This window comes from Bidens hawaiensis, unplaced genomic scaffold (genome assembly GCF_021521415.1).
Source record: "Bidens hawaiensis isolate Kalapana, Puna unplaced genomic scaffold, B.hawaiensis_p1.1 tig00003698_1, whole genome shotgun sequence".
Classification (NCBI taxonomy): Eukaryota; Viridiplantae; Streptophyta; class Magnoliopsida; order Asterales; family Asteraceae; genus Bidens; species Bidens hawaiensis.
Genome location: NW_027491212.1, coordinates 106,063 through 119,487, shown reverse-complemented (window position 1 = coordinate 119,487; position 13,425 = coordinate 106,063).

Genomic DNA, 13,425 nt, shown 5'->3' with positions numbered 1-13,425 from the left:
CATGTGGCAACGGAAGTTAGCTACATCTTTACACGTGTGAATTCCTATGCTTCATTATTGGATTGGATTTCATTGTAGATAGTATTCATATTCATTTTCTTAGATTCGTATCTAAAATCACACTAAAAATTACTACATCATGTTAATTAAATAATACTGTTTAATACTTTTATAATTACAATTTTTTCTCTCTTTCACATACAAGCACTTTTAAAAAGTATTAAACAGTTATATGACATAAACAAAAAACTTTTCAAATATATGTGTTTATGTCTCATCCTCTCATAATACTCTAAACTACTCCCTACACTAAAAATTATAAAACCTCACTCACAACTTTTAGTGGATAGGATGTGAATGCTCTTACACGTCTTATATATTAAACCCACTACTAACCAGGTGTTGCAATGGGGATGCAACGTAAGAGTGTTTTTCCGGTAACTTTCTTGGGTTTTAGGTTATTTGGGTTTGAGCTTAAAGAAAATTGACCTAATAACTGACCTAAATAAGATCAAGTTGTTCGGGTTTTGGGTTAAACGGGCTGGGTTTCGGATTTAGTAGGTAAAACGATTCAAATTTAGCAGGTTCATAAAAATATAAAACCTCAACACCATTTAACTCTGGTAAATACCAAAAACATTTGATACAAACTTCATTCAAGCTAATGGTAAAAAGAAAAAAAGAATGATTTTAGGTAAAAACTACAAACTGCGTTGTAACTTGTAAATGTCACACCAAAAATTAGCATGACCACTTTTTGGAGCAATAGAATCAAATTCGCGCTAACAATGAAGTCCTCATCGTATTTCCTATACCAAATTATAAGAAAAATATATTATTATTTTTTTTTAATTTTCACTAAAGCTCAAAGGTTGCCTGTGTCACCATATTGGCCTGCCACGTGGCCACGTGGCGATCGTTATGCCACGTGTGGCCACGTGGCATACCACGTATCAAGTTGTCAGACAATCCATCGCGATACGCGATGGGTCTCCCTTCTGATCTATCGCGTATCGCGATAGGTCAGAAGACCTGAATTTTCAATTTCGACCTTAGAGTTTAGAATTTGGCATATTTGGTCCCTTGACTTTGAAAATTTGATATTTTTAACTCGAAATTTAAATTGGAGTCCCCATCCAACCATCCCAAATTTGAGATATGTGTTATTAGGATGGTCGGATGGGGACTCCAATTTGTTATTGAAATTCATCATATCATGTATTTTAATGTGGTTATACGTGGAAAGAATACACATTATTTAATTGATTTTGGCATATAACTATATATGTTAGATGATTTTAAAATTTGGTTGCTTGAAAATATTTCATTATTTTTAATATAAATTTTGATTAGATATTAATCCCTAGATAATATTGTAAAAAATGGCAAATTTTGGATTCATTCCATTCCGTGGGTTAAACAACCAGGACAATAAATAGTAATGCTCCATTTTATTTTGTTGTCCATTCTATTCATATACCCATTCCATTCCTCCATCCATTCAATTATCTCATACCAAACTGATCCTTAGTAGTTTTTACATTAACTTAACATTAATAATTAAAGAAGTTAGTGAATTGGACTGAAATGACAAAATAATAATAATAATAATAATAATAATAATAATAATAATAATAATAAAACCATGATGACCAAAATGTTAAAATAAAACTTTTAAACAAAAATGATAAAAGTGACAAACCACATGAACAATTATGAGTGTTTACTCTTTTTATAATTTACGACATACGAAGACAAATGTAATCTACTCTAAAAAAAGACTAGTATCTGCATTGGAAAATTTCAAAATTTATAAAAAGCCATTGTTATGAATCTAGTGAATGAATACGATTCAAGGGTAATTACATAAAAAGGTTTCAAATGTTAAACTACATGCAATTTGCCTTCTAATAAGCGATAGAATAGTTAATTAATTAGGGTTAAGTTATTCTACAAAAGAGAACAAAAATTAGAAGAATGAGAAGCCATAACAAATTGATATGTGTCAAGTAGAAATCAAAGGAAAAATGGTATAAAAGTAATATTACACATTTTCTCTCTCCACATGCAAGTCACATGTTAATTCCCCCATCATTTTTAAACGTCTATAACTTTTTCATGTGATATTTTTTTAAAAAAATAAAATTCACCATAATAACAAACGTTTTTTTACCTTTAATATGAGTATAATTTTGTTATATAGTAATAAAAAATAATTTACGTCATTGTGTCTTTTTGCGTACTATTGTGTCTTTCTGTTTGTTATTGTATTTTTTCGCCATTGTGTCTTTCATCTAATAATTGTGTTTTTTTAAATACTAATAACACCGTTGTGTAATAGTATATATATATAATGAAAAATACCAACAAATTATCTAATACATAAAGCACAATGATGAATGCATATTACACAATAACCTGAAACGTAAAACACAATAATGAATACATATAACAACACAATGGCCTAAAACATAAGACACAATGGTAAATACATATAACGCAATGGTCTGAAACATAAGACACAATGGTAAATACATATAACACAATTGCCAGAAACGTAAGACACAATGGTAAATAATATAACACAATGGCCTGAAACGTAAGACACAATGGTAAATACATATAACACAATGGCCAGAAACGTAAGACACAATGGTAAATACATATAAAACAATGGCCAGAAACGTAAGACACAATGGTAATAATATAACACAATGGCCTGAAACGCAAGACACAATAGTAAATACATATAACTCAATGACCTGAAATGTAAAACACAATGAAATCTATATATTACACAATGCCTTGAACGTAATACACAAACAACATAATACCATTTTTCTCAAATTAAGTGAATATTGAACACAATGACTAAAACACAAAGATAAGTATAAAGACAAATGTTGAGCACAAAGACACAATGACACACGAAAGACACAATGACGTAATCTTTGTGTTAATTTTTATCTTTAATATGAGTATCAATTGAAAAACACAATGACCAAAATTTATAAAACAATGCATAGAAAAACCCAATTTAAAACACAATGGACAACCAAATAGCACAATATAAAAAAACCCACAAACTTTTTTTTTATTTTTATATAACAATATGATATTCATATTAAACATAAAAAATGCTTGTTATTATGATACAAAAATTTTCCAAAAAAATGTCGTATGTAAAAGTTATAGACGTTTTAAAATGATGGGGGAATTGACATGTGCCTTGAATGTGAAGAGAGAAAGTCTTCATAAGTGAGTTATTATCTTCATGCCCTTTGTCACACCCCCATCTAGGGCCTAGGAGCGTGACCCAATAGTTGGTATTGTATTTGTAAATATATCAGAGTTGCGTTAATTTGCGGAAGGCTTATAAAACTTTAAGGATCGAAAATGTAACTTATATAAAAGACGGGATTCTAAACACTCGTTTAAGTTGTTACAAAACATTTACTTGTTTAATATTTACAAACCACCATATTAAGTTTACAAAATGAATCCGAGCCATCGGATATATCAATAGCGCTTCGACACTCCAAGCGCTAAACTTGTTCACCTGCAAAATGTAAGAAAATACGTCAGCAACGAATGCTGGTAAACACGCTGACGCAAAATAACTTCTTTTACTTTATTACCCCTCGAGACTACGCTTTCCTCGGCCCAACGTGGCTTAGGAATAACAAAGTCAAACAACACATTATAAACTAGAGCCTCTACGCTAGGTCACCTCAGCAAACACCGCAGCGTTCGACTTAGTTAAGTACCCGTAAATATACACATAAGGTCGTACTCCCAGCAGGAGAGCGTCCTACGACCAAGGGTGGTGCGATCATGCCCATACATCGCATAGTACCACCTATGTAAGGATCCAGACATACGTATACCACAGCCTGAGGGTTAGGTTTATACCCATAGTTATAAAGGTTTTAAGAACATATAGTTCCTTGTAAACAATTTCATATAGAAAGTTTGATTCATTTAAAAACAAGTTTAAAAGTTTGGGGGCGTATTCACCTTGTCTCTTTAGGATTGGCTTCACTCACCGTCCAAGGGTCTTTCCCTTTCTTTATCTCGCACCTATAGTACGAGTATAAATATTTGTTAGTCGGATACACGATCCGGCTTAAGACCTTTAGTCTTATATCTCAATCCTCGATTGAACCTTTAGTTCAATTCTTTATTTACTTAAAAACTTCCAGTTTAAAAGTAAATTATAAACCTTTAATTTATATTGAAAACCCGACGTTTCTTCTTCTCCAAGAAACGTAATCTTTTCTTTTATTATTTAAGAATACTCTTTATTCATTAAATAATATTTTCATAAAAAAGAATATATATATACATATATACTTACACACATATATATGTAATTCACAACATTCAATACTCAAACTTTCATTCGTTTCTTTGTTATGTTTTCTTTTCTTTTCTTTTATCGAGGCATCGAGTATAACCTCGACTTAAGGCTTAAGCCTTGAATATAATATTGAATTATATTATATTCATTATTACGCCCAACCTTAGTGGTGTATCGAAAATCTAGAGAAATAAGCTGCACTCCGACGCCGCTTTACTTTTCTTGATCAACTTTGATATGCCAACTTCAACACTCGTCGGCACGTCTTTCGGGACTCTTTGCCATTACAACAACGCCTTCTTGATGAATGAGGGTGGAGGGTGACACAACTTTGAGGAAACATTGTATACAAACAAGATATTCGAGGCACGCTTATCGAGGAAATCGTGGCACATTTTACGAGGATTTTTAGAGAGAGAATGGTATTTGTAGAAAGAGGTTAGAGAGCTGGGTTTGGTGTGCAGAATGAAGTGCCCATGGTCGCTATTTATAGACCTCAAATTTGGTCCCATCGCGCTACGCGATAGATCCCTAGGCAGGCCTATCGCGTACCGCGATATAGACCTGATGACGCAGAGGTGTAGGCCTGCCACGTGTCGACACGTGGCAGTCACCGCTCCACGTGGCAACACATGGCGACAGTGTTGCCACGTGGTGACACGTGGCAACACATGGTGCCACCGTGTCAGACACCCCATCGCGGTACGCGATGGGAGTCTCTTCTGACTCATCACGTAGCACGATGGGTCAGGAAAATAGATTTTTCATTTTTAACCCTCAACTTTGAAATTTGGAAATTTTAGTCCCTAGACTTTGGAAAGTTGATACTTTGAACTCGAAATTTTCACGTTGCTACATCCTCCCCACCTTGAAACAAATCTCGTCTTCGAGATTGCTTTACTCAAACAAGTGCAGGTATTTTCTTTTCATTTCCGATTCGAGTTCCCAAGTATATTCGGGCCCTCTACGCGAGTTCCATTTAACTTTCATTATTTTCAAAGTTCGTCTTTTTAATTTCTTTGTTTTCGAATCTTCAATTTTAATTGGACGTTCTACGAATTTTAAATTTTCGTTTATTTCTACGTTTTTCAATGGCATAGCCAAAGATTCATCGGTCAAACACTTACGCAGATTCGAAACATGGAACACATCATGTATTCTTTGCATTTCCTCAGGCAGTCGCAATCGGTATGCAACATTGCCAATTCGTTCGAGTACCTCAAAAGGTCCAACGAATCGAGGACTCAGTTTTCCTTTCTTACCGAAGCGAACTAGGCCTTTCCAAGGCGAGACTTTCAATAACACTTTGTCACCGACATTAAACTCTAACGGCTTACGACGGACATCGGCGTAACTCTTTTGGCGATCACGTGCCGTCTTAAGTCGTTCTCGAATTTGAATAACCTTGTCGGTGGTTTCTTGGACTATCTCGGGTCCAGATAATTGGCTGTCTCCCGTTTCAGACCAGCACACGGGCGTTCTACACTTTCGACCATATAACGCCTCGAATGGTGCGGCTTGAATACTTGTGTGATAGCTATTATTGTATGAGAATTCTATTAGGGGTAAGTGGTCATCCCAACTTCCACCTAAGTCGATCACACAAGCACGGAGCATATCCTCCAACGTTTGAATCGTTCTTTCACTTTGCCCATCGGTTTGCGGATGATAGGAAGTGCTCAGGTTTAACTTTGTACCAAGAGCTTGTTGGAAGCTTTTCCAGAAATGAGACGTAAAACGACTGTCTCGATCAGATATTGTAGACAGTGGTACTCCATGCAAAGTGACAATGGTGTTTACATAGATACGCGCTAATCTATCCATTGAGTACGACTCATTAATGGGTATGAAGTGTGCGGACTTCGTTAAACGATCTACAATTACCCATATTACATTATGTTGTCGAGTCGTCTTCGGGAGTTTGGTAATGAAATCCATAGTGATTAACTCCCACTTCCAAACGGGAAGTTCGGGTTGCTGAAGCAATCCCGAAGGCTTTTGGTGTTCAGCCTTGACTTTCAAACAAGTAAGACATTTCGCAACGTGCGAAGCGACATCCCTTTTCATTCCATTCCACCAATAGTTCGCCTTAAGATTGTGGTACATCTTATCACTTCCGGGATGCATCATGTATTTCGACTTATGAGCTTCGTTCAAAATTTTCTCACGCAATCCTCCAACGATTGGTACCCAAATCCGGTTTCCCATTCTAAGGATACCATCATTACCTTTGACTAACGAGTCAATGGTGCCATTACGTTTTTCGTCGGAGATTTGGTTTTCAATGATTGCTTGAGTTTGAGCGGATTTGATTTGCTCATTGAGATCTATTTGGAGTTCTAGGCGCAACGCTCAGACTCTTTTGGGTTTTTCGTGTTCTTTATGGCTTAAGGCATCAGCCACGACGTTGCCTTTGCCTTCATGATAAACAATCTCACAATCGTAGTCATTGAGCGTTTCCATCCATCGCCGTTGGCGCATATTGAGTTCTTTTTGATCAAAGATGTGTTTCAAGCTCTTATGATCAGTGTACACGATGAATCTTACTCCATATAGATAGTGCCTCCATATTTTAAGTGCAAATATTATGGCACCTAACTCTAGATCGTGAGTCTTGTAATTCTTCTCGTGTACTTTGAGTTGACGAGAGGCGTAAGCGATCACTTTCTTGCGTTGCATTAGTACGCATCCCAAACCCGAGTGAGACGCATCACTAAATACTACAAAATCCTCAGTACCTTCTGGTAAAGCCAAGATAGGTGCTTGGGTGAGTTTTTGTTTGAGTATATCGAACGCCTCTTGTTGCTTCGTTCCCCATTCATACTTGATGTTCTTACGAGTTAAGGAAGTTAAGGGAACGCCAATTCGAGAAAAGTTCTCGATAAACCTACGGTAATAGCCAGCTAAACCTAAGAAACTTCGGATCTCGGTTGGCGACTTCGGGACCTCCCACTTTGAGATAGCTTCAATCTTAGCGGGGTCCACTTGAATACCGTTAACGTTAATGACATGACCAAGAAATTACACCTCGTGTAACCAGAACTCGCACTTTGAGAACTTAGCGTACAATTTCTCGGTTCTAAGAATTTCAAGCAAAATTTGAAGATGAATTTCATGATCAGCTTTAAATTTAGAGTAAATAAGTATATCGTCGATGAATACAATAACAAATTTATCCAAGTACGGCTTGCAAATACGGTTCATCATATCCATGAACGCAGCTGGGGCATTAGTGAGTCCAAACGGCATAACCGTGAACTCATAATGTCCATACCTTGTTCGAAATGCGGTTTTCGGAATATCTTCGGTTTGGACTTTGAGTTGGTGATAGCCGGAATGAAGATCAAATTTAGAAAAATAGCTAGCACCTTGAAGTTGGTCGAAAAGATCATCGATACGAGGGAGGGGATATCGGTTTTTGATTGTGACTTTGTTCAACGCACGATAGTCGATACACATCCTCATGGAACCATCTTTCTTCTTGACGAATAGGATTGGTGCTCCCCAAGGCGACGAACTTGGTCGAATGAAACCTTTCTCCAATAACTCATCGAGTTGTTTCTTTAACTCTTTCATCTCGGTTGGCGCTAAACGATACAGAGCTTTGGCAATTGGATCAGTACCGGGAACAAGATCGATCCTAAACTCTACTTCACGATCGGAAGGGATTCCAGGAAGTTCATCAGGAAAGACGTCAGAAAAATCAGAAACAATAGGGACGTCTTTGATTTCTTTTGGCTTTGACTCTTCAGTGACGTAGACCATGAATGCGATACATCCTTGATTCAAACATTTGTTAGCTCTAATCATAGAAAGTATGCTAACTTGGCCAGCGTCTTTGTCCCCTTCAATTTGAATCGTTCGTTTATCGGGGGCTTGAAGTTCAACAGTTTTGCTATTGCAAATGATACGAGCATGGTTATCGGATAACCAATCCATACCAAGTACAATATCAAAACCAGCCAAACTCATGGGTAACAAACAAATAGGCAAATTATAACCAGCTAGAAGTATTTTTCCGTTTTCAATGGCTTCGGAGATCTTAACGATTGCACCACTAACAGTCTCGACGCTTAGAGTTTTATCTAATTTTGTTAAAGGTTCGTTTAATAGACTACATAAATTATAATTTATAAAACTTAAATTGGCACCCGAATCAAATAAAACTCTAGCATAGGTGTCGTTGACTAGAAACGTACCGGTTATGGTTTCCGGCATATCAGCGGCCCTTTTTGTGTCGAGTACGAAGACTCAAGCGTTTCCTTTCTTGTTTTGGCCACTTCCACCCGCACCACCAGCAGCAGGTTTACTCTTTTGGCACTCAAAACTCAGATGGCCCATCTCCTTGCAATTAAAGCAAGTCATCATCTTCTTCCAACAATTAGCGGCATCATGTCCCGTACGATTACCGGACTCACAGACTTTAGAAGACGGGACGAAATTGCATCGGCCCTTATGGTACCTCCTACATGTCTTACAAAGTGTTGCATTTGAATTAAAGCGGCTTTGATTTGCGCCCTTGCCCTTGTAGTTGGCACCTCCTCCATTTCTTCCTTGAGTAGCAGTTGTTGTCACCTTTTTATCCTCTTCTTTGTTGCGGACCATGTCGCCCATCAAATAACCGGCCAACTCCATAGCAGAGTCAGCGGTTTGAGGTAGGTGAGACCTCACCATGTCACGAATTTCCCGTGGCAGTCCCCAAATATATCGAGTTACTTTGCTGGACTCAGGGTTAACCAGCTGGGGAACTAGACGACAATACTCGAGAAATTTGGTATTGTACTAACGAAGATTTGCCCCACGACCTTATGATTAAGAAACTTTTTTTGGACTTGGTCGGTTTCATGCATCGGACAAAACTTCCCCATCACCATGGCTTTAAACTCATCCCATGTAACACCGTGAAAATTTCGAGTTCAAAGTATCAACTTTCCAAAGTCTATGGACTAAGATTGCCAAATTCCAAAGTTGAGGGTCTAAATTGTAAAATCTAATTTTCCTGACCCATCGCGGTACGCGACAGGTCAGAAGAGACTCCCATCACGATACGCGATGGGGAGTCTGACACAGTGTGACACGTGTGCAACGTGGCACACGGTGGCACTATGTGCTGCCACGTGTCACCACGTGGCAACACTGCCGCCACGTGTTGCCACTTGTCGACACGTGGCAGGCCTACACCTCTGCGTCATCAAACCTACGTCGCGGTACGCGACGGGGTGCTTTGGAGCCGGGCGCGGTACGCGATGGGACCCAAGATTTGGTCTATAAATAGCGGCCAAGGGCAGCTCATTTCTACACACCAACATTGCTCTCACATCTCACTACTCTCTCACTAGAATACCTAGAAAAAATGTGCCATGATTTCCTCGATAAGCGTGCCTCGAATCTTTCGTTGTGTACCAACGTTTCCTTTAGAAGTGGTACCACCCTCCATCCACATACCAAGAAGGTGTTGTTGAAATGGCAATGAATCTCGATAAGCGTGTCAACGAGTATTGAAGTTTGGTGTACTCATTTGACGATCGAGAAGTAAAGCCTCGTCGGAGTGCTGCTCAAGTCCCTAGGATTTCGGTACGCCATTAAGGTAAGCGAAATATCGAATTCAATATAATTGAATATTATATTTTGCTAGATAGTTTTATTAAATAAAAAAACTCCTTGTTACGAGTTGGTTGGCTAATGAAAAAAAAGACGTATTTTTATTCTCTTATTTTAAATTCTTATTTTAAATAAAGTCAAAACAAAATATGAATTTCAATTTTGACCCAATATACTTGGTCTTTGTGAGAACCGCGTGAATCACTATACTACTTGATTCACATGGTTCTCGCCGGTTGAGACAAGATTTTTTATATACACCGCATTGCATTCTATTTGTATTCGTAATAACTTTTCTTTAATTTACCTAGAGGTTAACGTAAATGAACCATAACTATGTAACCCGATTCCTAATAGATTTACCCCAAAATAGCATATCCAAATTATAAGAAAGCCTAGAGTTGCCACAACTGCGGAATTTGCTCCTTGCAAATTTTGATTTGTTCGAGTATACCTGTCACACCCCCGTCTAGGGCCTAGGAGCGTGACCCAATAGTTGGTATCGTGATTGTAAATAAATCAGAGTTACGTTTAATTGCGTAAAACTAATAAACTTTAAGGATCGAAAATGTAATATTTACATATATCAAAAGTCGGGATTAAAACACCCAACGGTTAACAAAATATTTATGTGTTTATAATTTACAAACCACCATATTTTTAATTTTACAAAAGAAAATCCGAGCCATTGGATTTATATAAGTAGCACTTCGATACTCCAAGCGCTAAACTTGTTCACCTGAAAATGTAAGAAAATACGTCAGCAACGAATGCTGGTGAACACGCTGACGCAAAAATTCTTTCTTTTACTTTATTACCCCTCGAGACTACGCCTGTCTCAGCCCAACGTGGCTTAGGAATAACAAAGTCAAATAACATATTATAAACTAGAGCCTCTACACTAGGTCACCTCACAAACACCGCAGCGTTCGACTTCATTAAGTACCCGTAAATATACACATACAGTCGTACTCCCTGCAGGAGAGCGTCCTACGACCAAGGGTGGTGCGATCTTGCCCAAACATCGCATAGTACCACCTATGTAAGGATCCAGGCATATGTATACCACAGCCTGAGGGCTAGGTTTATACCAATAGTTATAGCGGTTTTAGGAACACATAGTCCCTTGTAAACAATTTCATATAACAAGTTGACTCTTTTGAAAACAAGTTTAAAAGTTTGGGGGCGTATTCACCTTGTCTCTTTAGGATCGGCTTCACTCACCGTCCAAGGGTCTTTCCCTTTCTTTTATCTCGAACCTATAGTTACGAGTATAAATGTTTGTTAGTCGGATACACGATCCGGCTTATGACCTTTAGTCATATATCTCAATCCTCGATTGAACCTCTAGTTCAATTCTTATTTAATTGAAAACCTCTTGTTTAAAAGTAAATTTATAAACCTTTAGTTTATATTCAAAACCCGATGTTTCTTCTTCTCCAAGAAACGTAATCATTTTCTTTTATTATTTAAGAATACACTTTATTCATTAAATAATATATTCAATTATATTGAATTCGATATTACACCTAACCTTAATGGCGTACCGAAATCCTAGGGACTTGAGCAGCACTCCGACGCCGCTTTACTTCTCGATCGTCAAATGAGTACACCAAACTTCAATACCCGTTGACAAACTTATCGAGATTCATTGCCATTTCAACAACACCTTCTTGGTATGTGGGTGGAAGGTGGTACCACTTCTAAAGGAAACGTCGGTACACAACTAAAGATTCAAGGCACGCTTATCGAGAAAATCGTGGCACGTTTTTTCTAGGTATTCTAGTGAGAGTGTAGTGAGATGTGAGAGCAATGTTGGTGTGCAGAAATGAGCTGCCGTTGGCCGCTATTTATAGACCAAATCTTGGGTCCCATCGCGTACCGCGCCCGGCTCCAAAGCATCCCGTCGCGTACCGCGACGTAGGTTTGATGACGCAGAGGTGTAGGCCTGCCACGTGTCGACACGTGGCAGTCACCGCTCCACGTGGCAACACGTGGCGGCAGTGTTGCCACGTGGTGACACGTGGCAGCACATAGTGCCACCGTGTGCCACGTGGCACACGTGTCACACTGTGTCAGACTCCCCATCGCGTACCACGATGGGAGTCTCTTCTGACCTGTCGCGTACCGCGAGGGGTCAGGAAAATTAGATTTTACAATTTAGACCCTCAACTTTGGAATTTGGCAATCTTAGTCCCTAAACTTTGGAAAGTTGATACTTTGATTTCGAAATTTTCACGGTGTTACATCCTCCCCACCTTGAAACAAATCTCGTCCTCGAGATTGCTTTACTCGAACAAGTGTGGGTATTTCCTTTTCATTTCTGATTCGATTTCCCAAGTATATTCGGGCCCTCTACGCGAGTCACATTTAACTTTCACAATTTTCAAAGTTTTTCTTTTCAATTTCTTTGTTTTTGAATCTTCAATTTTAATTGGACGTTCTACAAATTTTAAATTTTCGTTTATTTCTACGTCTTTCAATGGTATAGCCAAAAATTCGTCGGTCAAACACTTACGCAGATTCGAAACATGGAACACATCATGTATTCCTTGCATTTCATCGGGCAGCCGCAAATGGTATGCAACAGTGTCGATTCGTTCAAGTACCTCGAAAGGTCCAACGAATCGAGGACTCAATTTTCCTTTCTTACCGAAGCGAACAACGCCTTTCCAAGGCGAGACTTTCAATAACACTTTCTCACCGACATTGAACTCTAACGGCTTACGACGGACATCGGCGTAACTCTTTTGGCGATCACGTGCCGTCTTAAGTCGTTCACGGATTTGAATAACTTTGTCGGTAGTTTCTTGGACTATCTCGGGTCCAGATAACTGATTGTCTCCTGTTTCAGACCAACACACGGGCGTTCTACACTTTCGGCCATATAACGCCTCGAATGGTGCGGTTTGAATACTTGCGTGATAGCTATTGTTATATGAAAATTCCATTAGGGGTAAGTGGTCGTCCCAAGTTCCACCTAAGTCGATCACACAAGTTCGGAGCATATCTTCCAACGTTTGAATAGTCCTTTCGCTTTGCCCATCAGTTTGTGGATGATAGGCGGTGCTAAGGTTTAACTTCGTACCAAGAGCTTGTTGGAAGCTTTTCCAAAAGTGAGACATAAAACGACTGTCTCGATCAGAAATTATAGACAATGGTACTCCATGTAAAGAAACTATGTTGTTCACATAAATACGTGATAGTCTATCCATAGAGTACGACTCATTGATGGGTATAAAGTGTGCGGATTTCGTCAATCGATCCACAATCACCCAAATAGCATTATGTTGTCGAGTCGTCTTTAGGAGTTTAGTAATGAAGTCCATAGTAATTAACTCCCACTTCCAAACGGGAAGTTCGGGTTGCTAAAGCATTCCCGAAGGCTTTTGGTGTTCAGACTTAACTTTTAAACAAGTTAAATATTTTGCAACATGTGAAGCGACATCCCTTTTCATTCCATT